At 32.7% G+C, this 22732-nt stretch overlaps 1 non-coding gene and 1 pseudogene across 1 annotated transcript; both read right to left on the bottom strand.

Annotated features, from left to right (window-relative positions):
- LOC117032871 (60S ribosomal protein L10a-like) overlaps positions 1 to 22732 on the bottom strand; it is a 163568-nt pseudogene that overhangs the window by 136380 nt on the left and 4456 nt on the right.
- Positions 16149 to 16252, bottom strand: LOC117014903 (U6 spliceosomal RNA). Its single transcript, XR_004421640.1, has one exon. It is a non-coding gene; the product is annotated as a U6 spliceosomal RNA (small nuclear RNA).

The raw sequence follows: 22732 nt of genomic DNA, 5'->3' as shown, positions 1-22732 counted from the left end.
AGTATCAAGAACTAACTTTATAGCCATGGGGCTGGGAAATACAGTTGCGGATATAATCTATAATGTTGTAAAGAGTATATAGAGTATATAGTGCCAGATCAGCACTGGGTTCCATTAGGGAGACGACTTCATAGACTGTGTAGATGCCTGATCACTGCACTGTACACCTGAAGCTGAAGTTGAATAATATGGAATGTCAAATATAAATTATGTATATACAAATTGTTATATATATACAAACTATATATATACATATACATACATATGGTCATGGGATGTGCAGTACAGCTTAAGTAACATAGTCAATGGAATCGTGACAGATATATGGTGTCAGAGGGGTAGTAGATTGGGGGCAGTTATCACTTTGTGTGGGGTGTAAATGTATAACTATTACATTGTTTTTTTACACCTGAAACTTAAAAAAAAACAAAAAACTAACTTTAAACTCTACTTTCTTGGTCTTTTTGCCACCAAGTCATGTAAACCCTCTAGACATAAACATAGCTGAAATCCCAAAGACAAAAAACAGTGAATAGTTTGACCAGTTGCATCAATCACCACGCCACATGTGGCCATGAGTGAATACTTATTATTCCCTATAATATGTTCATTCAACCAGTTTTCATTTATTTTCTGAATATAAGTCATTTCAAACAAAAATCCCACTAAGATTTTCTTACCTTAATTACCATAGCATAAAGAAAAATAATAATAATTTGCACATCTTACACGTATGAATGTCACTACCTATAAACACTTTCAGATTTAAGATTTATTATTCCATGTTATTTTGAACCCTACAGAAAATAATCTGTCATATATGATTTCATAATTTTGTGCATTTTCCCCACATATGACTTCCATGCATCAAAAAATATTTCTTAACCCATCTGTCAGAACTCTACCATATTATTGAAATTATACACAAATAAAGTTTTTCACTTGATTAAATTGTGGGGGACAGGGTGGGGTGGAGAGAATCCCAAAGCTGCAGACAAATATTTCTAATAAGTCAACTACCGGTAAAGGTTGTACTTCAAATGATCCAGTTGACCTAGTTTATTTACACACTCTGCATCGCTATCAAAAGTGCAAATTCAAATACATAAATAACAATTTGTGTGCTAATCATACATGTTGCAACACCAAGTTTCCCACAGGGCCACTGATCATTTAGAGGAGAACACAAGCTAAATGGAATTTTTAACCTGATATTTCATTATATATTATTTCCATATTTATTCCAATGGGTTCACTTATTTTTCTAGTTATATTATCCATACCCCACTCTCATTAAAAATATATATTCCTTTGCATAATGAAGTCTAACTAATTGATATATGGCGATAATTAATCAAACCAGATTTCTTGAAAATTATTTTTGTTCTAGTTTCAATATTGGATCTATAAAAGTTTTTCCTTAAAACTGGACTATACTAAATAAATATCAATTTTTAATAATACATATTCTGAACAAATATGCTTCTCATACGAATGTCCAGAAATCAAATTACTACTACATCTGGTCATTTACTTATTCTTTCTCTTGAAAAAACAGTTCATGTCACAATAAGTTGATGCATGGTTAATTCCAACAATCAATGAAGATCTGTTCCAGCCATCTGTGATGTTGTAATAAGAATTCATCCATGAAGGCAATGGCCACTGAGTTGTAATAATCAGATAGGTTGTCTGAACCTGGCTATAACTACAACACCTAAGGTGACAGATTTAGGTACTGTGATCAAAAGTGCAGCTTCTCCTTATGAGGCATGTCTGTGAATATACTAAGCAACCAGTTTGTCTACCATCTTGAAAAACAAGCAAATGTGTGGTACAAATAATATTTAAATTAAGTGATCCCAGTATAATGTTTTAAAAATGGGAAAACACTTCTAAAATTGTGCAAAGGACATTTTAATAAGAAAGACAAAATAAAAGCTAATTTTAGATAAAATAAAAGCTAATTTTAGATAAAACATTGCCATTTTCTTAAATTTAAAGAGGCCTATAGCAGTTTATATACTACATACTCCCATAGGGAATGAGACGTTTAGTAATGACCATCTCATTATTATTCTAATGATTAGGAAATTAATGCTTTCTTATAAAGGTAATAATATATTATATCCAATATGGATTATTGTTAAAACTATCAAATTTACATGCTTGTTATAATACAGGCAACTGAATCACAAAAGACAAAAAAGAAAATGCATGAGAAACACTAGAATAATTTCAGACAACATCAGTTTAGAGTGTTCTTTTACTAGACCAGAACCATGTTTCATCTATTTCCTGTCTCTGAGAGTTGGCAGCAAGTACCTTTAGTTGAAGAATTCACGAAAGACATCAAAATTGGAGTGCATACTGAAATTCCTTAACTTATTAAATATGTGGCATATTATTGATATTATGAGTAGATCAAAACACTTGGAACAAGTAAATTAGTATATTCAGGAGTAAATGCTCAGATTACTTAGATCTTAAAGAGAAAGGCAAAACACAAAGGGAAAACAGACCAAAGTGAGGACTGATTTTCTCTCTTTATGCACAGTACTGAAGACAGCTAAATGCCTCATGGTATGTGGCCTTCTCCTAGTTTCTCCAGAAATAGGACCCCTGTTTAGCAAAGTGATTATATTAGGAAAGCATTACTTGTGACATAAACATTAATTAGTTTAAGGATCACATGTGATTTAGTTAGTGCCATTCAGGGGAAAGTTTGTGTTGGAAATCCAAAGGTGAGTGCACCACAGAGAAAAGTGTCAATAAAGAGAAAAACATGAGAGGTAGAAAGAGTTAACTCAATCCTGCAAACCAAAGAGAAATTCTATGATTCACTGATGTCTTTGGTAAACATCAGTAGTTGTGTCCTCATTGTTTTGTGTGCCCTACTCCAGCATCACTGCTTTGAAAATACAGGTCCACAACTCTGCTAGTACTCTAAAGAGATAGTCAAGTAGACCCTATTTCTAATCAGACGTCATAGGCTTTTCCAGGGAAAAGTAACTATGTTCAGAAAATCACTTCCAGTTTTCTGGGGAATCCAATCAGGAAAATTTCCTACTTTATTCCTTGAGGAGTTTTTAATTTTTTTTCTTCAATTGATGAAGATAATAGTTGCCAACTACCCTTACCTAAGAGAATCATTTTGATTCCTGACAAAAAATTATGAATGTGGGTAGATGAAAATATATGACACTGATTTTTTTCTTTATTTAAATATGTAGCATATGCCCTTGTTGAGAATTTAGAAACTAGAAACTAGACAGAGCTTGCCATATGTTAAGTCCTGTTAATACCTTGCTATAGCTTCTTCCCCACTGTGTGTGTGTGTGTGTGTGTGTGTGTGTGTGTGTGTGTGTGTGTGTGAGTTTTCTGGGTGTTAGTAATATAAATATGTACATTTTGTAGAATCCCTTTTTTGAAAGCACAGTACAGTATTCTTTCACATATTAAAGGTGTTGAGTTGTCTTATAATAAAGTAGCCTACTTAATTTTGTTTTAATGGGTGTTTCTTAACATATTTGATAACATTAAAAAAAAATTTAAGAGTGTTTCACAGGTCACCAGTTGGCTGTACATTCTTGATGTATGATATACTTTGTTTGTACTTCTTCTTTAACTGAATAAAGGACAGCTCCAACTGAATAAAGGACAGCTTCCATTATAAACTGCATGGAAGCCTGCATGAAATGTTTAGGGCAGTGTCTGCTAGAATTAGAGGTGAGGCTAAGAGGATGTAAGGTGAGTCATAAGAGGCATTTCCTGAAAGGGGTGCCCCTAAGAATATTTTAGCTAATCTGTGAAGTATGGATTTCAATATTTTCATAAGAAAATGGCAACATTTATTTTTGTAATTAGCAAAATTAATTAGCAAATTGCCATGTTGATAGGTAGCTTGCAGTGTTTAAAGAACCATATCTCACATGAGGTCTTTCTAGCTAAATGTTAACTGACTACTCTACAGAGAGAATGACTGATCTGAGCAATGGTATCACCACTCATCTGGGATGTAACTTAATCTGACACACACACACACACACACGCACAGACACACACACACACCCCCATACACACGCACATGATATAGAACTGCCCATGCTGAAATATTATTCAAAATATTACAAACATCATAACAAATGTTATTTGGCCATTATATGCACTTGAATTTGTAACCCCTCCAGGGAAATTCTGTGGAGTGGAATCGTCTGTTGACCACATCATAGATTACTGTCTAGATTGTAGACTCTAGACAATATATTAGCTGATTTTTAGTCAGGAGGCTATCCTCATGAATAAGATAATGGAGTTATAATCCAAACATGATGACCTAAATGTAAACAAACTCTAATTGTCACTTCTTGTTTAGACTCAGAAATTCCCATTAGAAGAGGGCTTTGCATGCGATTGCAATTCCAAGGCTATCCAGAGAAAAGACAATATAGTAAGACTTTATAAGACTTTATAGTAATAACTTTCTTGAGTTCACTGCAATATTTGGTAGAAATGATCTCATTAACAGATGTAATCTATACATCTTGATCCAAGTTTATTTCAGGAAAGCAAAGAATTTGTCCTGACACATATAATCCTGTTATCTCAATATGATCAATATAAAAAATTTTGAATGCCTAAAAAATTATTCTTATATTGAAAAGAAATTCTATCACTAGTTAAGCATGATTCTAAATTCTGTGGTTAACATTGTTTGAAACTATTTAACTACATCTTTATCAAGTGCAGTTGTTGAAGAAAACTGTCATTGTATTGAAATAGAATGAATCTAATTTTGGAATTCTTTTGCATCTCTCAGGTTCTACTTAAACTCATTCATCAGGACTAAACAACTAAACAATGTAACTGTTGGTAATAAAATGATTCCTGTTTTCAATAAGAAATGAGCTATTTATTTCTCTTTACTTTATGTACAGAAGTAAAATGAGGAAAATTAATCAAGTGCATAAGGAAATTATGACTATAATTAAAACTGTATACCTAATCTCTTTATCTTTAATAATTTTGGGGAAACAAGTTGACACAAGGTATTTGGCTTAATTTGACTCAGGTAAATAATGAAATTATGAGAAGATTGGCTTATTTTAAAGCCTATGAAGTAAGATAGTCAAGGCTCAATTATCACTAGGGTATTGACTTCCTCATGGAACAACTTACTCATTGTCTTACTGCTCACCAGCACCCAATACATAGTAGTCACTTGGTAATTTTGGCTGAAAGATTAGAATCCAGTTATTCTCTGCCACTAAGGGCCCTCATTTTGTTTCACTGGTTCTGTTTTAAACTGCTATTAAGACTACCAAATGCGCATTTTCAACTTTAAAGAAAAATAAACCAAGTCTAATTTGAGATGTTTTCTAGCAAGAAAGAACACATTAGGCAATATTAGGGCAATGAAATATACGCCCGTAATCCTAAATGAATGGTTCACATTTACTTAAATTCTAGGAATACTGAAACATTCATACTTAAAGTTAATTGCAAAATATCATCCACAGTAATATAATAAACAGTGTGGGCTCTTTGTTACACTATTCTTTTCAGTTTGAATGAAAACCATAGAAAACACTGCATTGTGAAAGTTTTATCAAAGAGGGAAGAGTTTTAATAAGTGGTAAAACAGAAATAAAACATGATTATTGTGCTATCACTGTGTTCTGTAAAAAAATGTGAATGTATAACACCTGCAGAATAGAATAACAAAAAACATTTTTATCACAAAAATTAAATTAAAATGACTTAAGACATGTTAAGATAATTTTATTGAATTTTATAAGTACACATAACAATTTTTTCATTCATCCCCTCACTAAGATACCAAACCCTTTGAAGTGGGGGGAAAGAAAAAAAAAAAAAAAACTAATAGAAACTTAACATAGAAGCTGATACATTTTGTTTGACAATTCACATGGATTTTTTCTTGTCATCTGGGGAAAAATATGTAGATTTATACCAACTTTTGTCACATTTAATCAATATAATTTTAAAACAGGTATATTATTCAAAATCTATCACAACAACATATCTAGAGAAAGTCATGTTGTTAAATTGGTATGTGTTGAAAAATGAAAATGAAAAATAAAAGTGATACCTGCCTGGATTACTAGAAGAATGTAAGAACTAATCAAGGAATTTAAACCCTAACTATAACTTTCAAATGATAAAACTATTTACAAAGAATTAGACTTGTAGCTGTTAAATAAATCAAAATTTCTATTTGTTCTAATAAGAACTTCAAAGTATACATGCGTTACTAATTTTAATGCACTTTCATTATCTCCTTTGATGTTCATAATATTTTATAAACTAAATTCATTATTATCATTTAATGAGAAAACTGAAGGCCATGTGAATAGCTAGAGGTGGAATCAGTGTTCAGAAACAGATGCTTTTGGCTCCAGATCCAGAAAATCGCCTCCAAATTAGAAGAGTTAATTTTTTTTTTCTTTTTTTATTCAGGTGTTTCCTTCCTAGATTTGCTGTGAATAGAAGGTTGCATGAGGAGGGCTCCATGAGGTGGATTTTATTTCTTATCTGAGTGTTGATTGTATAATAAGTTCCGTAAAAACTCATCCAGCTTTAAACATATGATATGTGCACTTTGTGTAATTTAATTAGTCTTCGCAAAATAAAAACATTAATTAATTAATTAATTAATTAATTAAATGGTATTCCTCTCCCAGATTGCCCTTTTCATTCAGAGTAAATGTGAAACTATTTATCATTCCTGACAAGGCCCTACATAATCTAGCCACCTACCCCACCGCATCCTTCCTGCTTTATTTTTCTCCTCTATTCAATATCTATTTTTGTTCATGCAATTTAATATACTATACATCTAACTCACTTTTTAAAAAGCTTTATATCTCCTCGGTAGAATAGAAAAACATGAGGCCAAGAATGTTTGTGTTTCATTCACTGCTATATAATCTATACCTGGCACACACTAGGTGCTCAATAAATACATACTGAATGAGTGGATGAATCGATCAATATATTAACAGTGGAAAAAATGCACACAATTACATTGCAGTCATGCACTACATTCTCCTTGTAGTCCTACTATATCTTATTCAGACTTCTGTGAAAGTAACTCTCTCATTTGATTGTAGTATTATTTTCAAAATTGTATTAAGATAATTGCAACATGGGTAGATATTGAGATTATTATGCTAAGCAAAATAAGTCAGACAGAAAAAGTCGAGAACCATATGACTTCATTGATATGTAGGATATAAAACTGAAAGCAACAAAGGAACAAGACAAAACAAATAAAGAAACAACAACGCATAGACACAGACAATAGTTTAGTGGTTACCAGAGGGTGAGCGGGGAGGGAGTTGGTAGATGAGGGTAAACAGGGTCAAATAAATATATAATGTCGGAGGAAGAACTGACTCTGAGTGGTGAACACACAGTATGATATATACATGATGTATTACAGAATTGTACACTTGAAACCTATGTAATTTTACTAACCATTGTCACTCCAATAAATTTTAATTAAAAAAAAGGTAATTGTATATTCAATGTAGTTGTAAGAAATCATACGGAGAGATCTCATGGATACCCAGTTTTTCCTAAAGGAACATTTTGCAAAACTATATTACATCACAATCAAAATATCAACATTGGTACAATACACTGATTTTACTTAGATTTCACCACTTTTATCTGTACTCACTTGAGTATGTGTATGTATTTAGTTTTATATAATTTCATCACATTGGTATATTCATACATTCCCCCATCCCAGTCAAGATACTGAACACTGATAAGGCCACAAAGGTGCCTTAAGTTGCTCTTTTGTAACTACATCTGTCTCTCCTTCCCACTATACTCTCCTTACCCCGAACCTGTTTCCATTTCAATAATTTTATCATTTTAAAAATACTGTGCAAGTGGAATAATGTAGTATTTAATCTTTGAGAACTGAATTTTTTTCATTCAGCATAATTACCTGGAGTTTCATCTAATTTGTTGCATGAATCAAGAGTTAAATTCTTTTGTATTGATGAATAGTATTGCATGGTGTGTATGTACTACAGTTTCTCTAACCACTCACCTTTTGAAGGACATATGGACTCTTTTCAGTTTGGGACTATAACACATAAAAATGCTATAAATATTTGTGTACAGAGTTTTGTGTGAAGACAAGGATTCCTTTCTCTGGGATAAATTCCCAGGAGTATACTTGTTGGGTCATATTATAGTTGCATATTTTGTTTTATAAGAAATTACCAAAAATCTTTTTACAGTGGCTGTATTAGTTTGCTTTCTTACCAGCATTGTATGAGTGATCCCATTTCTTTACATCCTTGCTAGCATTTTATATTGTCACTTTATTTTCTACCCAATCTGACAGGCATGTAGACTCTTTTTGTTTATAAGATTGTATCCCTTTATCTAAAAAACTGGCGATCTGATAGCCAACACTGTATTATCCATTTCTGTATTTCTAGTGCCTAACATACTGCCTTGCACATAATGAGTCTTCAATAAATATTTGTTAGAAAAATAAATGAATAAGTTAATAAATGAAAAAGACCTTTTTATACTCTTAAACTTTAAAGTTAAATGTATTTAAATATTATATTAACACAAAACAAATAAGAGCTAAAACTGAAATCTATACTGTAATTTAAATTGGCTATCACACATATAATTAAACGAAGGAGATATTTTCATTATGTTAATTGAATTTCATGGACATAGTGTTTGAAATGATGGTGATATCAGCTGATTAAATTCCTGAAGGCATTCGCTGCATTATAAATAAGTATGTAGTGAAAAAATGGTTTCTGGAAATTTACTGATATTATTTCACAATGAAAGTGTTATCCCAGGATAATCATTATAGTTATTTCACAATAGAGTTCTCATTGAAACTCAACATACTCTAAGTGAGTGATTTTAGAGAAGATAATGTTTCATAATGAGTAATTACAGCATCATTATGCTATATTAGCAATACTAACATATTCACCTCCATTCACAAAGCAGGTTAGCTATTATGTTAACAGAGAAAATTACTATAGGCTCCATACAAAAAAAAAAAAAAAATCTCACCACTGGGTGAGAAAATAGAATTTTTTGTTTAGTATTCATTTAGAGCAAAATACTTTTATCATTTGAAAATGTGAATTGGCATGGAGTAGACAGTGAACCAGCTGAACTCGAGGTTTCATTTCTTTTTAATTTAGGGGGGAAGAAATATGAAAGGCTCAAAATGAAATTACTTCATCAGAATTCACATTTGATTTTCATCTTTTCAGATGCCCAGATGCATGGATGCTCAACTGACTATACTCCCAGCTGCATTATTCAAGGATGTTATTCAAGAAAGAATACTTGCAATATGTGTTATACTGAGTAATGAGCTAATTAAAAGAAATTCACAGCTGGATTTTTAGAAAGCTTTGATCTTAATTGTAAGGTGCTAAAAATGCTTGTTGGTTGGATTTTGTTCTTTATACCCTAAATCTGTAGTCTTCCCTTGTAAGAAAATTGGTAAGAACTGTTCATGAATGAATGAGTAAATCCTTATCTCTGCTCTCGTTTTTTCTGTTAGAGCTTAATAAACTATATATCGTACATATTTTTTTCGCGTTTCAAAGAGATGCCCTACCTAGGAATAATGTTAGGAGTGCAATGCTATATCCTCAAGGAAAGTTCTGTCGCTTATGGTAAACTAAAACCTCTATATTTAAAAATACGTGTTCTGAAAACTGTATTCCTCTAATTGAAGACATAAAATGTTTGCAGTGTTTTGCATCAGGTTTATTTTTTTTCCTCACCAAACTGTAGGAATTTATCTTTGATAAAGTGTACAGAGTTAGATTTAGGCTACATGAGATCTGGTGGGGTGGAATGGGGAGACAAAGATAATAGGGGAATCTAAATTTAAAAAACATATATGAAGGCTAATATAATGGGCCATATGAAAAGAACATTGAACAAAGAAGCAGCAATAGAATAACGGAGTTCTAAGCCACCTTGGTCACTGACAAATAGTGTGGCCTGTGAATCTGCCTCTTAGGTTCTGTATATCTTTTTTTTTTTAATTAAAATTTATACACTGTGTAAGTTAGTGTCTTTTTATTCCAGAGGCAAGTTATTTTGTTGAAAACAACTCAAATTTACTCCTACTGGCTTAAGCAGAAAAAGGGAATTTAATATAAAGGAAAAAGGTGAACCTTAATTAAACCTAGGACCGACAGTGTAATTGAGACTTGCATGGAACCAGAAATCTACTAGGATAATAGCCTTTCCAGAGCTACATGGTTTCTTCTTTCTGCTATGCTCTAAATTTGATTCTGGTCTTGTTTGTTTGTTTGGTGTTTTCTCTCTCTCTCTCTCTCTCTCTCTCTCTCTCTCTCTCTCTCTCTCTCTCTCTCTCGCTCTCTCTCTCTCTCTCTCTCTCTCTCTCTCTCTCTTTCTCTCCCTCCCTCCTTCCTTCCCTCCCTCCCTCCCTCCCTCATTCCTTCTCTTTCTCTGTCTCCCTCTCTTTCTTCCCCCCACCTCAGCCTATTTTCTCTCTGTGCTTCATCGACCAAGTCCTCATAGGCTAAGTAGAATTGATATACCCTTAATACCAAGTCCAACTTCATAGATAGAAAACAGATATGTCAAGTATGAATCAGAACCTAGCCCTTTGAATCAACTGACATTAGAGATGGGGCATATGGCTCACTGTCTGTTCAGCAGGGACCCTAGTATCTGCACTGAGAAAGACAGTGAAAGAATGGAACAAAGCGATTGAACGTTGACCTCAATAAGGAGAGACTATTATGGAATTTTGGAGTTGCAAAATAAAAGTATTTTCTTTATGTGTGCTGCAATAAAAAGGTTGTAAATGTGACTTGCATATACATATATGTTGGTTTATAAAGTGTAATGAAAGTAGAGCTCTTTGGAAAATAATTCATAAACTTCTTCTAGCCTAGATTGCTTCTTGTTCTTAGGACTAATTTAGAGTGGTCTATGTGCCTAGCCTGACCATTTCGTGTCACTGTCACTAGTGAATTAGTCGCACAGCTTCTCTCTGACGTTCCATATTTATATTCAAAATTGTCTACTCTTGATCTTATTTGAAAATGAACTATTAGGCATGTTTTTGATGATTTCCCTTTCCTGTAAAATAATAATGTAAAAGGAAGTAAATTAATCTTATAAAAATCACTAGAAGGTGTTTTTTTTAAAAAAAAATGAGTATTTATATCTGTTAAAATTAAGTTCAGTGAACTCGGATTCTCATTTCTAAAAGAGGTCCACATTCTCAGGGCATGGTTTAATCATGAGTGTGAGCCACCTCAATTTTCCCTTGAGCTGTTTATTCCTCAACTAGTTGATGTTATACTAAAATGTCTGAATTTAAATTATATAATTTTTCGTTTTTGAATGAATTTAAAATAAAATTAAAGTATATAGCATTTTTAAATTTTCAAAGAGTTTTTTCGTTTAACTGAAATTTGTTTAAAACCTTAAATATATGAGATAATTCAGATCAATATCTGTCATCTGTAGATATTTAAAAACTATTATTAGGCATTCTGGGATGGATGTGATTTATTTAAAAATGATCATAGCAATGGACCAGTGGATTGGTTTCACTAGTTAATAATGGCAATATGATAATGAAAATAATAACTATTATCACTTACATTTGGTATCGTTTAAATGTTTACAGAGACTTTAAAACTTGTTTTCATGTGACCTTAATCAAAAAGGTGAAATAAAGATAGGAATTATTATTTACTTTACATCTGAAAAGGATTCATAGAAATTAATTGTCTTGACTAGTACCCATATAGCTATACAGAATCAAAACCCAGACAGGTATCCCAACTCTGATTCAAATTCACCATTCTTTCTATTATACTACTCATTTAAAAATAATCTGACTGGAATAATATTTTTTCTCTAATAGGAGCAATAAAGATTGCTTTGGGAAGAGAATTATAATTTCCTTTCAAACAATTGCCTAAAAAAAAAAATCCTAGAATGTAATTATGGAACTCAAATATCCATAATTTCTTTGGTGCATTACTTATGATTTATGTAAGTTCTTCTTGAGCCTATTTAGAATTTCACCCTGAACTAAATGATATCCATGAAATCACTGAACACTGTAATTCTTTTATTGTCCCCATTTAATTCCAAGGCCAGAGTCTATGCACTAGAATTCTATGATTTGTAGAATACTTTCACATCCAGTGAAACTGTTTTTTAGGATTTTCATTCATTTTTTTGAAAACACTAAATAATTTGGTCCTATTTAATTCAGGCCAACTTAATTGCGGTATGATTAAAGCCTAAACACTAGCTCATGCAGAAAAACAACTATCAAGATTAACAACTCAATAAAATGTTATACTAAAATGTCTGAATTTAAATTATATAATTTAATTTAACTAGAATCATTGTATTGCCTATACTAACACAAAAGTTAAACATATTTGTAAAAAACATGAAAACATATTTGATGTCTCTAATTTTGAAGGCTAGTATCTGAAGCTAAAATATTTACCATAATAGTGGCTAATGTGCAGAATGTTACTGATAAAAACATTAATTCTTTCGATTTTCACAACAACCATACATGTGCAGTTATTTTCTGATTTTACAGATAAAGAAACTGAGATACAGAGTAATTAAAATATCTGTCTCTCTATATATAGCTAGCAAGCAGTAGAGCTGATATTTGAACAAGCAGTCTGGATATTCTGCTCACTGTAGTTCATTATTAGGATGTATTACTGGCTTTCAATGGAAAGAAGATGATACTCAGGTGTTTTCCTGCTAGCACTTATAATAAGTACAGATCTACTGGTGAGCACCTACTAGAACCTGACTAAACCATTCTCTACCTGACAGATAACGGGACTCTGACGCTACTTCTGTAAATTTCTAACAGCTTGAGCTTTCTTCTATTGCCATTCTCTGAAGACCTGACACTTTTGCTTAACTATCCACAAGAGTATCTTTTGTCCTGGCTACATTCCTTCAAACTGAAGGCTCCATCTGGCTTTGGATGGCCTTCCTTTTCTTAACTGAACAACTTAAGCAAAATGCTAAAATCAAGACATTACAGACTGTTGACAAAGAAAAGAGGGAGACATAATCATCATTTAGGTGACTGCTAAATCAATTTGGGGGTCATAAATGGAGAACTTTTTTTAAAACCAAATATTCTTATTTTCTTATGTGGATGAAAAATCCATAAAATTTCAAACTTCTCATGACAGCTATAGAGAGAGTTAGTATCTAGGTCACAGTATCATAATTTGTAGTGGAACTAGCTTAGATGGGTCCAGTTCCTGGGAGAGAATCAATCATCTCATTAAACTTGAGAATGGCTCTTTGCTATCAATCTCTGTAATATAATTAGACTAACAACTTCATCTTACAATATAACTTACTACATAAATAGACTGACCATTGCAAGATATTTTGCAATATTGACAATTTTTCTAGCTAAATAAAGAAATCGAAGTGATCTGACTAGCTAGTTGATCTTCTGCAAATAGCATTTTTACAAAGCAATAAGAAAGCATGTCTATGTCTAAATTGACTCTTCTAAAGTTCATCCTGTGGTACTAGTTACTTGACCTAGAAAAGTAAAGTCTCCTTTTTGTTTCTCTATAAATAGCTTATAAAAAATAAAATTTAAGTTTGTTTAAACATTAGATTAGTCAAAATGTTAAGTGGTCAGCCATGTGGAAAAGTGTGACTTGTCCAGGCAAGAATGATATGTATGTACTCTATCCAACCTCCATAGCACTATCTATGGTAAATACAATAAATATTTGTTGAATCGAAGTGTTAGAGTAACAGTTCAACAGCATTTTTATGAGAGAGGAAAAAAAAAAAAAACTACTGGAAAATGAGTAGTCTTATTTCATAGAGGTCGTATTGCCAGCACTATTTTCTGATGCTAAAGATTTTACTTTTTTTTTTCACTTTCACATAAGATCTAATGTACAAAAGAACAGAAAAAATAATTTATATATATAGAATACATAGATTATATATGCATATATATGCATATATATATACATATATATATGCATATATATAATCTTACACTCTGCAAGCTATTAAACATCACATCAAAATTATATTGCACATTTATGCAATTTTCATTTTCCTCTCAACTATTGATGTTAAAAAATCTAAAAATGCTTTACGATTTTTGAAAATCTGTAGCATAAGAAAGAAAAAAAGCAAAATTCACTGTGTGTATGTTTACAAAATAGTGCTTTTTTTTTTTTTACTTTATTTTATGATTATTTTCAGGTGTAAAAAAACAATGTTATAATTAGACATTTACACCCCTCACAAAACACCCCTCACAAATTGATAACCCTCCTCCTCCAATCTGACATCATATAAAACTGTCATAACTCTATTGAGTCTCTTCCCTGTGCTGTACTCCATATATATATATATATATATACATATATATATATATATATATACATATACATATATATAGATATCAAATTATAGTTGACATTCAATATTATAGTAGCATTTTTAAAGAAATTGTCTGACTAATTTAGTAGTTGTCCATTGAAAGTATAGAGTAATTCTGTTTCATCCTTAATTACCAAGTACATCTCTGCAGGGTAAATCAACCTATGTACATTTTAGTTCAAATGATTATTTGAACACATGATTTGTACTGTGCATTGTACAATGTTTAACACCACTCATGGCCTCCTCCCACTAGATGCAATGGCATCCTTACCCCAAAGTTAAGACAATAAAAGCACCACCAGAGAATTCCAAATATCCTGGGAGCAAAATCATTGATTAAGAACCACGTAGCAGTTTAGGCAACACCAAGGGAAAATAGTTTAATTTACTTTATCCTCATTCAAGTCTAGTTTCTTCATGCTTGGGAGTGTTAAAGACATTAGGTAAATGTAAGCTTTATAATTATGACTGCAAAGCCTGGGTATACACTTGATAATGCAGTGTTAGCAGGGATTCTCCATCGCTGCTTGATGCAAGTTTTCAAATTTCTTCTGGAAAATAGAAATTCATCATCACATCTACCTAGAATTCTGAGCTCCTGACAGCTGGGGTAATTGAGGACCTCAGTCCTCACTAAGCATTTACTAAAACTCACATATCATTATATACAGAAAATCCTACATAACTAGTTCCATTACTCTGTAGGAGCACTCAGATGCTCTCCTAAGTTATTTTTGGGCTTAACATTTGTTCTGGAAGATTTAAAGGATTTTGAATTCTTTAGACAAAAGATAGTTTTCAGGACACATGGAACTACTCGTATGTTTCCTCTCCTTGACCAATACCTGGAAACAAATAAGGTTTCCTGGAGTTTCTCTGAAATTCAGAGAAAAAGGCTAGCATTAGCATTAAAAAGAGGTAAGATCTACCTATCATCAAAATAAAACAACGGACTTCTTATTACAGATTATAGTAGTGGCCTCAGAAGGCATATGAATGAAAAAGTTGGTCATTCACTGAAAATTGAATTATATTTTCCAACTTAGCATAAATATTAATTAGTTAAACATTTTTTTCTTTACTACAGTGAAAATCACATCACATAAAGAAGAAAATGAAAACTAAATATCTATATTTTAAATAATCAAAATTATTGATTAAAACTTACTTTTTTCTATCAGCACACAGATTCAGACTTGCATATGAACTGGCTTACACAGGATGAATATTAATTATGTCTTTTCTGTTTATAGTGTCTGATTTTTTAGAATGAAAGATACATGAGAGTATATAGTCTAAGTAAAAATCCCAAATGACAACAAACCTTCCCTTTAAGAAATTAGATACATATGTATGTGTATATGTGTATATATATGTGTGTATGTGTGTGTGTGTGTGTACTTATTTTAGTTTTAGAAGCTTTATTGATATACTTTAACGTATAAAAATTCTATATATTTAAGGTGTACAACATGATGTTTTGAATTATATAAACATCGTAAAAGTCGCCATGATCAAACTAGTTAACATATCTATTACCTCTACATAGTTACCATTTTCTGTGTGTGTGGTGAGAAGATTAATTTAAGCTCTATCCCTTTGTGCAAATGTCAAATATACAATACAGTATTGTTAACTATTGTCACAAAAATATAGAATAGTTCACGGATTAGCATGTCAGCTTTTCACAGTGGTTATGCTAATTTCTGTATTGTTCCAATTTTAGTATATATGCTCCCAAAGTGAGCACAAAAAAATCTTATGTTTGAAAAGCATTTATCAATCTTTATAATCTTATTCACACCTACATTCATCAAAATAATTTATGTTTATCACTATTTTAACTTGTTTCACTGATTACCATCATTTTTAATATCATAACATCCCTATTTTTGAATTCTAAAATATGAGTCATCTTTCTAAGATGACATTTCTTTTTCTGAGTTCTAGCTTTACTGATAATGAATTACAACTGCTCTCATAAATGAAAGAAAGGAAGTCCTCAGAGAGGAAATCAAGAACAAGAATATGAGCATGCCCATGAGAGGAACCAATAAAAAGATAAGTGGAAAGAATGAGAAGTATGAAAGCAGTATTGGTACATATATAAATCATACCAAATTTTCTTCTAGGTGTACTAGAGGAACCTTGACTGTGGACAGGAAGGGGTGCTAGAAACAAGGAAGTCCTATTTTCTTGAGTTTCCCCAAACAATCTAATTAAACTCTAGAGATGATAAAATTAAATAAAGATCTTATTAATTCATCATCAGCTGGTTTCACACCTGAAATAGATAGATAGATAGATAGATAGATAGATAGATAGATAGATAGATAGATAGATAGATATACAGGAACAAGGGCCTACTGACTTCCCTTTCCTGTACCACACAAGAACTTTACTAACTTTGCATACAGGAAAGGATTGGCAGAGTTTAGTGATTCTATCTCCTTAATAACTTTTTCTAGTATTCCACCCATTCCTTTTATGCTAGGATGAGCACCTCTCCCTATATAAATAATCAAGGTTACATTTATTGGGATCTCTGGCAGACCTCAAGGTGACTTGAATAATTCTCATCTCTTGTGTTCATCCTTTTATGTTATCTCTTGTTGAGTGTGCAGGGGACTTGTGATCATCTTATAAGCAATACCATGTGGCAAAAGGGATAAGGTGTTACAGACTTAGTATTAGGTTATATGCTATAATACTCCGTCTTAGAAGATTGGTGCTAGATACTCTCCTTGCAGACTTGAAGTAAGCAGCCAAGTTGAAGATGCCCATGTGACAAGAAATGTGAGCTGTCCCTAGAACCTAAAGGCAGACTCCAGCTCACAGGCAGGTAGGAGCTGGGGCCTTCAATCATATAACTATAAGTGAATACATTCTGCCAACAACTCAAATGAACTTGGAAATGGATTCTTCCCCAGTCAAGTCTCCAAAGGTGAATGCGATCTTGCCAACACCATGTCAGCAGCCTGTGAGAACCTAAGTTGGAGGATACCTGGACTCTTAATCCATGAGAAATAGGAGATATTAAACCTGTGCTGTTATAAACTAATAAGTTTGTCTTAATTTGTCATGCATTAAACAAACAAACAAAAAAAAAAAAACGAACACAGGACCATTCTTTTGTCTATGGCATTGCATTTCTGTGGCTTATCTCATCCATCCAGTTCTGTTGCTTCTTTAATATGGAAGGGTAAATACTTTTCTCAGGTTGTTATAATCTGCTAGAGATTGGGGGTAAGGATAGATGACCATGGAAAAGGGAGGGACTTCCACCTATGGCTTGCTTTCCTCCAAAATGCCTACAATTAAAAGCATTCACAATTAGAATTTAAAAATTAACCAATGTCCTTCCAATTAATATAACTTTTAGTTTATTTTATGTGTCAACATATTTTTGCTTTTTCTGTTAGGTTATCGTGAACATTTTTCTTCTTTCCCTAGTCTAAGGTTATCAAAATAATGATGAAGAGGAAGTGAATTAGAGATGTGTATCTATAATGAAAATGAGCATATAGGTAAAGGAGCAGCTTGATAATCCCAAGAGGATGAAATAGGACATAAGTATAATTTGCTATTTTTAATACAGCCACAACAAGTATAGAAAATACAGATGGTAATGACACTGATTATGCCATGGGAAAGGACTTCCGCATTTAAAAATGCCAAAGAGGAATATTACAAGGAACGATGCATTAGGTAACTTCAGGAGGGAGTTCAATTCATAATTCAACAAAAAATTATTTAAGTGACTACTGGGTGCCAGACACTTTGAATTCCTTGTCATTGGTGGTGACAGAGCAGAAGTAAAAATATGGTAAGGGACATGTAACCTCCTGTCCCATACCTGGTTTCTGCATATTTTTAAAGGATAAAATAAAATCTGTTTATATATTTATACATGTGCTAATAGCCAATACTATTAACTCCAATCAGTGGTTCTCATCTCTGGCTGAACATTGGAACCTCCTAGGGAGCATTTAAAAGCTGCCATTCCAGTGATTCCATCCAGGCCAATTCAATAAGACTCTCTGGGGCTGGGTCCTCAGCAGAGATACTTTTTAAATCTCCCCAGGGGGTGATCATGTACAGTCAGGGTTGAGGAATCCTGCTTTAAACTATTGATAAAGATTGATAGAGTTTTACTTTGTATTTGTAGATTTTGCCAATATGTTTTTGTATTGTTTATTAATTCTCTTAAGTACACTTACTTCCTGATGAAAACTGAGTGCTTTGTATCTTAAAAATTCCAAAGACCTCAATTTGAAACTACTAATTAATCCTGATTTGAGAATTTGAGGCATCAAATTTATGTTTTTTCCATTTTCTTAAATTTGTTTTTATTTTCCTCAACATCACAAAACATGTGTAAAACTAGATATATTCAAAATAATATTATTTCATCATGCTAAAATATATTAGGCTCTTAGGTAGTATCTTTTATGTAATATATTTTACATACAGCTATTTTGCTTGTTGTTATAATTGTGAAGTAAATATTATACATAGATTTGATTTCCACAATTCTGTCAGTATATTTAATCCATGTGATATAAAATGTCTGATGACAGACAATTTCAATTGTCTCCTATTAGGCGATTGTATCAAATATGTTAAAACTATAAATGAACTTTCCTCTAGTATTGATCATGAGAAGTCTGTTGTTAATCTGATACTCCTTCAAATACTTCTTCAAATAAATGGAATTTTAGGGATTCTCTTTATTCTACCTTAAAAATTTGTAATTTCAGGAAGACATGTCCAAATTGGTGTATTATTTAGTAATTGGGCTTAGTCTTCCTTTCAAACTAATATATTTCGTTTATTTTCAACTCAGAGAATTGTTTTCTATTAGTTTTTGTTTTGTTTTTCCTTGTTCTCATCTATTCTCTCTGTTCTCTCCTTATGGATTGTTTAATTGCACAGATATTTTAGCTCCCAATTTTTTCTTCATTTTTCTTATTATTTCTATTTTAGTAGTTATACCTTTGACTTTGACTTTTTGTAAAAACAGTTTGAAAAGACATGTTTGAGAATTTTAGAGAATATTTTCTCAAAGAAAAAAAAAGAACTGTCAGCTCCCTTTTCTAATTCACTAATTCGATCTTGTTTGTGTCTCTCTATTCTGGATATATATCCAGAGGGTGCAAAAAAATGTATACACATTTTAAGAAAGGAAAAACAATTAAAATTGTAATACTCTATATATACTGATAACAAAAGATGAATGCAAGTTACGTTTGACTTCTGCAATTACAAGAGGTACGCACAGTTGTTACCATCAGCACCCAGACACTTCTGATTACGGTGAACTGCTGCTTGAGCAACATTAACCAATGTTGTGTACATTTTTTTTTGGCACCCCCAGTATATAAGAGGTCTAACAATTAGGTTCGCAAACTTGTTGCATTAGCAACGATGCTAACCTTTTTTGATATCAGAGGGATTATTCATTATGAAGTTGTACCAACTGGACAGTTAACCAAGTTTACTATTTGGAAGTGCTGAAAAGGTTACAGGAAAAAGCTAGACAACCAGAACTTTTTGCCAACAATTCATGGCTCTTGCATCATGACAATGCACCAGCTCACACGGCACTGTCTGTGAGGGAGTTTTTCGCCAGTAAACAAATAACTGTATTGGAACACCCTCCCTACTCACCCGATCTGGCCCTCAATGACTTCTTTCTTTACCCGTAGATGAAGGAAATATTGAAAGGAAGAAATTTTGATGACATTCAGGACATCAAGGGTTATACTACGATAGCTCTGATGGTTATTCCAGAAAAAGAGTTCTAAAATTGCTTTGAAAGGTGGACTAGGAGCTGGCATCATTGCATAGCGTTTCAAGGGGAGTACTTCAAAGGTGACCATAGTGATATTCATCAATGAGGTATGTAGCACTTTTCGTAGGATGAGTTCGTGAACTTAATTGTCAGGCCTCGTGTGTGGTGTGTGTGTGTGTGTGTGTGTGTGTGTGTGTGTGTATGTATATATATGACTTTTCTTATGACAATTTGATTTTTTTATACATTCATTATCATCTACATTGGAGACTTCTTGAGGCAGTTATTAATTATACTTTAAAAAACTTTTCCTCTAAGAACTGTTTTGTTGAGATGTGTCAATTTTAGGAGCTTACTGCCTCTCTATTGTGTTGTTTTCCTGAAATATTTGATGAGTCTTGTTTATAGGTGTAGATTTTTTTTTCCTATTTATAATTGGGGCAGGGAATCAGAGCAGTTATAGATGACTGGAACATATGTTGGCACCCAGACGAAAATCAGTGTGTGCTGGTGGTAAACAGAGCTCCGTTACAAGAGCATTCAGCTGGTAATAAAATGGGGGTGGGGGGTGTGAGATGAAGTTACAGGCTATACAGGTAGCTTGACTTATGGTTGTCAAAGTCCATAACTGTCCTGGGCACTTTTTTCTACATCCTCAATATAGCTAGCTGTCATGGAAAACCCCTATGGCAAGCCACTTCATTATCCAGAAAGAAAAATCATTTTTGCAATACTGTTAATCATTTTTGCCATTCTGTTCCTTCCCCCACTGTTTTTATGAAAGTGCAGAACAAAACTGTACTCTGCTGCTAGCCTTTTAGTCACATGCTTTGGAATGTAGAACCAGTGCTTCAGCCAAAGAGTAATCAAAAGTCTGCTGCCACCTACTCAGCATACATAGAGTAAGGCAGAGTTACATCACCGCTTTTAGACACAGTATCTAATTACCTTCATTAATATCCCAGGGCCTCCTTTCTGCTCATTGTATTTGTCAATTCTAGGCTTAGAAATGTTCTGTTTTTCTCCTTCTACCTGAGATCTAGGCTGTGATTTCCAAGTCCTAATTTCTCTGTCCCTCTGAAATTATTACATACTATCTTCTAGGCATATCTCAAAAAGGCCGTTGTATTCTGATGACACTTGCCATTTTATAACTGATAAACTCTCTCATTAAAATATTTCCTGAGATTTTAATGATTGGTTCATATGCTCGCCCTACCACCTTGATCTAATCTCTGAACTTCTATTTACAAAGCAACTCTGTCTAACCATAATTTTTATTTATCTGTAAAAGGATTGTGCTATGGCCTTTGGATCATCCGTATATAATTGGAAACTACAAATACTACAGAACTCATTTAAAGCCGAGGCTTAGTAATGTAATTTCATTAGAAGTAGCAGTATTAATATACCAGAGACAGTCATATTTTCTTCTGGAGATGTCTCAGATCTCAAATGGTTTGAAAAAATACCAGTGAGGGAGGTGTTTGGGGTGTGGTATAAAAATGACAGACTCTACCTTATATGCGTTATTCGAAATTAGATTTAAAATGGATCAGTAAGGTTTTGTCCATCTAATTTAATTTAACATGGAATTTGTACCATTTGTTACTCAATATTAAAATAAGAATATGGTTATTGCATGAGACTCATGCTATCTCTAGCAGTCCTCTTCTTCACATTTCCCCTCTTCCAAAAATGCAGAGAAGTAACCAATATGGTTATTTAATGTAGGAAATTTATAGAAAATGGTTTTGTTTCTCTTGCAGACTATACTATTTTTTTAAATTTTTTTGTTCAGTTACAGTTGACATTCAATATAATTCTAGTTTCAGGTATATAGCATAGTGGCTAGATATTTATATAATTTATACAGTGATCCCCTTGATTAGTCTAGGATCCACATAACACTGTATGGGTTTCTTGACTCAGATTATGCCTCACTGATCCAATCTATCGGGCAGACAACTTTGAGTTAGCTATGCCAGTCCCACTCAACAGATTCAAGTCTGGAAAAACAAAGCTGGGAGTAAGGCATGCTGTTTCAAGTCAGTTCTATGTGACCATGTTTATTGAGACCGTAGTGTATATAAAGTATAATAATTAATGAATGGGACTTCTATATGGAGATGAACATTGAAGAGATGTAAAAATCGAGGGAGTGAGAGTCATTCAAAAAATGATCAGGATTTAAGATAGAACTGTGTCCAGAAGAGAAAATATAAAAAGATACCAAGCAAAATCAATTAAGAGTGAAGATTGCTACAAGAATCTCAGAGTCAAATGCAGTAGAAAGGCTGGCCAGAATAAACCCTAAAAAAGAGGTTTGTGATTGATAAATCAATGTTTTTTGAGAAACATTTTAGTGCCGGCTGTTGGCATGGACCACATTAGGTGATGGAGTAGGTTGTAAAATAGTACAGAATATAGCCTATG

Source organism: Rhinolophus ferrumequinum, chromosome 2 (genome assembly GCF_004115265.2).
Source record: "Rhinolophus ferrumequinum isolate MPI-CBG mRhiFer1 chromosome 2, mRhiFer1_v1.p, whole genome shotgun sequence".
In the NCBI taxonomy this organism is placed as follows: Eukaryota; Metazoa; Chordata; class Mammalia; order Chiroptera; family Rhinolophidae; genus Rhinolophus; species Rhinolophus ferrumequinum.
The sequence above is the reverse complement of the archived record's forward strand: the minus strand, read 5'-3'. Positions and strand labels throughout refer to the sequence as shown.